Source organism: Haplochromis burtoni, unplaced genomic scaffold (assembly GCF_018398535.1).
Source record: "Haplochromis burtoni strain Fernald_Lab_line unplaced genomic scaffold, NCSU_Asbu1 Contig_145, whole genome shotgun sequence".
In the NCBI taxonomy this organism is placed as follows: Eukaryota; Metazoa; Chordata; class Actinopteri; order Cichliformes; family Cichlidae; genus Haplochromis; species Haplochromis burtoni.
This window is the reverse complement of record NW_024582506.1, coordinates 517937-522429: the sequence shown is the minus strand read 5'-3', so window position 1 is coordinate 522429 and position 4493 is coordinate 517937. Positions and strand designations below refer to the sequence as shown.

The 4493-nt window shown below is 41.4% G+C and overlaps 1 protein-coding gene across 2 annotated transcripts in view; it reads left to right on the top strand.

Annotated features, from left to right (window-relative positions):
• Nucleotides 1-215: 215 nt before the first annotated feature.
• Nucleotides 216-4493, top strand: part of acanb (aggrecan b) — a 31730-nt gene continuing 27452 nt past the window's right edge. The window contains exon 1 of one of the 2 annotated variants that reach the window (XM_005931652.2): nt 216-341. The gene's annotated coding sequence lies outside the window, so the exon portion shown is untranslated. The other variant, XM_042224639.1, reaches the window with a different exon arrangement.

Below are 4493 nucleotides of genomic sequence, written 5' to 3'. Positions count from 1 at the left end.
AAGTGAATTTCCCCAGAGTGGGATTAAATAAAGCTTGTCTATTCATATAGTGATTTATTCTATACATTTTGAGCACACACACACACTCAGTGCTAATCTGACACTGACCAGACTGATGACTGATTTACTTCTTCAGCTTTGATATTCAAGGCTGTTTGCATGACCTCACCAACTGGCAGGAGGATCCCACATCTCTCTCTCTCCACTCCTTTCCCTCCCTCACTCTTTCCAACATCTAAATGTGTGGCAGAATTTGAATAGAGCTTCTTTCTGCACTCCTACACAGGCAGGAGCGAGAGGCCCCTGTAGTCGCTGGCACTGGGAGCATTGCAGCATCAACGGTACGTTTTACAACTCACCACTGGATGCTCTAGCGAGGAATTTTGTGAAGAGGTTTCAGGGGATACTTTGACATATCCTCCTCTTCTTTGGGGGGACAGGTATTGATTCAGGTACTCTGATGCCTAACCGAAGGTAACTTTCTGATTTTTTCTTTCAGTAGTTTTCTCAACTAGTTTGTTGATAATAACTACTATGACAGTGATGTAGATGACTACCCACTACAGTGGGCACAGAAGGTAATGCTAACGTGATTTTGGTCAGTATTTCATCTTGATGTGACAGAAGTTTGGAGACTTCTGTGGGGTGTTCAGTCAATTTCTTTTAAATCTGAGTGATTTTTTATGCTTATTTGTCATTTTTAATTCCATTAAACTTTATTACATTGTTGAAGAATGTTTTAAAATCATATTTACATGTTTATACAGTAGTGAGTAATATTTTAACTGTTTGCATTATGGGACCCATCACACACTGTATCATGAAGTGTACTAGGCTGCCGATCAGTGTCAGAGTCAGTGTCAGCTCTCTTTGTGAGTCAGGAAAACCTAAATATTGTGCTCGCTTGTTGTTTTCAGTCATCATTTAGCCCGGTGGTGTTACAATTGGTGGCTTGGGGGGGGGGGGGGGGGGGGGGGGGGGGGGGGGGGGGCGGGGGGGGGGGGGGGGGGGGGTTAATAATAAAATAGGGGCTTAAAATAAATTGATTCAACTATACCTATCCAGGGTTCAACAGTGATATTGGCCCAAAGTATCATTTAATAAAATACTAAAACGCACTGCAGCACTCCTTGTATAAGCCCTTATATAACATAATATATTGTTAAACAAGGTTTTATTTTTTTTTATTTTTTTTTACTAGAGTTTTGGGTCTCTGCGGTCTCAAGCACAAAATATGTGAAGGATTGTGTACAATTTTTCTAAAATTCCGCTTTCATTCAAACTCTTTGTGGAGCTGTTGATAAGAAAACTGCTCTGTGTTTGGTTATTGGTATTCCTTTCCCCTGGGATAACACTTATAGGTTTATATAGGACATTAGTGTTGTAGAGCGACATCCTGTTACTATGGTTACACCAGGCTGCATGAGTGCATGTTGTGAATTGTAATTCCCAGATGTCGAGATGAAAAAACAATTGACAAAGAGTTCATTTAAAGCAAACACCTTTACACTCTGCATTATTAAACAGCAACTTACATTTGAGACTTTGGAGTTTCTTCCTGATGTCAGTCTGTCTGTATATGTGTCTACTTGTGCATATGTGTGTGTGTGTGTGTGTGTGTGTGTGTGTGTGTGTGTGTGTGTGTGTGTGTGTGAAAATATCACGCATTTAACTATTTCTTATCTCTTAAACTAGTGACTACGTAAACATGTATTAATGCATCCAGAAACATCTGAGAATCTTTTTTTTAGCTCCCCGCACTTTTCACTGAGCAAGAGTCGGTGTGTGTGTTCTCAAACACAGGCCTTACAGTACGTATCCATAGGTGCACACACTCCCGTGTTTTTTCTGTACCAGGGGCATCAGACGTGTACTCCAACACATCCCCTCAGTGATCTGTGAGTGTTGCTCAGTGTTTCTGTGTGTGCTGTCATATCAATGTCGACTCTGTTCTCCTGCCGTAGGGCTAGAGGAGAGTGGGTGGAGGGTGACGTTGTGGTGGTGGTTTTGCGGGGAGGGGGCTTCCCTTGTGTTTACCTTGGCAGGGTTGTGAATATTAAGGCCCCGCCTCTGTCCGTTGATGGAACAGACTAAGGCCTTATTGCCCTCCACCTCAGCTGGGAGCAGAACATACCACAGCGGTTGTACAGGGGCGCTGCAGCCACCCCACTGACTGAATGGGCACTCTGTGGTGGAGGGAGGAATGACTCGTTTGACCTGGGCTGGCAAAGTTTGCTCACAAATGTGCCACAGTTTAAATGATGCATTTAAAGGGCGCATTAAGATCTGCTGAGAGATTGGGTACTAAGCAACAGAGAGGCAAGGTTTAGGCTGGTTTGGCTAGAGAAATGGGCAAAGACTTTGCTGGCTTTCTCTGTGCCGATCCATTGTGAGAGTTTGTCGATTGTTGGCTGCTTTTGGCTAGTTTCGTGCAGTGCTGGAAAGACCACCCTGACTGTAACAAAGATGTGATATGCAATAAGATTCAGTGCTCATTCATCTAAAGAGTTATACTCTCATCAAGAACTCTTGTGACAAGAATAAAACTTCATCCTTCATCCAGCTTGATCCTTTCTTGTATTTCCTGTCATATATACATTGTGAGAATGGTGGATGCCAACATTCCAGACAGTGAAGCCAGTTTATGCTCCCTGCTAATCCCTGCAAATCAAAAGTTAAGGCTTCAGACTGCTCTAAAAATTTTGAAGCAGTTTTTCCCCCTTCACTTGGCTCCATGTGATGTCAAAAAGAGCAGATATCCTTAATGTGGTCATCTAAGCCCCACAGTTCCTGTTGTGAGCACACAAGTCCCACCCACCCGCTTCCTGAGTGAGGGGCAGCCAGTCAGAAGAAAGATGCCCTAAAGAGTTGAGGAGCTAAAAGGTCTTTTGTCAGGCAGAGGATAACTGAGGTCCTGTAAGGTAAAAAAAAGAAAAAAAAAGAAAAAAGAAAAGCCAAGCTACTCTAGTAGAGTCCAAGAATTTTTAAAAAAAAAAGCTTGACGAATAATAGCTCCCTTTAATGACACTGCACTCTGGTGGAAAGTTTTAAAGTCTGTCACCCTTTTCACCACACTTGGCATCACTGTGAATTATGCACCACGAAGACTGCAAGACAAGAAACTAAGTCAGGAGGAAACAGGCTTTCCAGTTGCTGTTAAATTGTTTCTTTTTCTGGCATATCCATACCTTGGCATCATTTTGATAATAGAAACAGACAAAAACAGTAACTAACTAACTAAAAAGAGTCGATACGGACATTAAGATCCAACTTTTAACTGTAACTACTTATATGCAAGCATTAATAAGTATATGTTAATGAGAGGGGTTTTGGGAAATCAATCTGAGAAACTTGTAATGTGGTAATAAGTTATGAGAATCTGAATCAGATTACTTTGTTAATTCTGATTCTGATTAATTATAGAATTTTAATAATCTTAACAACAAAAAAAATATTCTGCTGAAAATAATCCGGTACAAGTCCTGGAATGAAAATGGGTAAAAAACCCAAAAAAACCCAGCTAATTCCAAAGGGGGAAAAAAAGACCTTCAGGAACCTGGAGAACTACTTCTCAAGACCTCTTTTTAAAAAATTACAAGAAAGCCTCATAATGAGGGGTGACACATAGTATGTGAGAGCAACTAGAAGAAGTCTGGAAAGCTGGAAATCAGGAGTCACTCAGAAACTCAATGACACCAAAAATAAGTGAAACGGCACTCAGAGAAAACATCCTCTACCAAGGTCGAGAGATGCAGCCACATTTTTATGAAGTTTTTTTTTCTTTGCCTCTACCTCTTGAACAAGTTTAATGAAAAGACTTATGGACTGAGCATGGCAAAGCCAAAAGTAAAGCAATCCTGGGTGGATTTGTCCGTCTGTCTACACATGCTGTGTGGTATTTTGTGTTTCCTCCAAAACTGAGCCAGCATTCACCTGCAGACAGATCTCAGACAGCAGGAGAAATGTTAACGCTACTGTAGGATGGAATAACACCCGACACATAGACACACATGCAGACAGACACTCAGCTGTGTAATGTATCTGCAGACAGATACCTCTAATATGTCTGCATTATCTCGCTTGATTTTAATTCTATGTTGAATTATTGAAAATTTGCCAGCTCACAGTAGCTCTCTTTTGGCCCATTCCCGAGGCTGTCACTCAGTAGTCAGTCAGTAAAGGCTTTGTGACTGTGAGCTTCAGGTTTATTGGTTGCAAAGGTCTCTCTGTGGCTGTTTGGAAGGAACTGGGAGCATTCGGCCGCCTGTCTTGGCTTGTGAAAGCAGCACAATGAGGGTTCAGTGGGGACTTGCAACGGTTCTGCCTGTTTGACCGTGCTTCATGTCAGAGCAGTGGAAAGTTGAGAAAAAATAAGCAATGAGGCTTGACATATGTGAGTTTGTGATACTAAAGCTCATGTTGTTTGGCTGAAAATGTATCGTGCCTGGCTTTTCTAACCTAAAAAATAAATATATATATATTTATTTATTTAT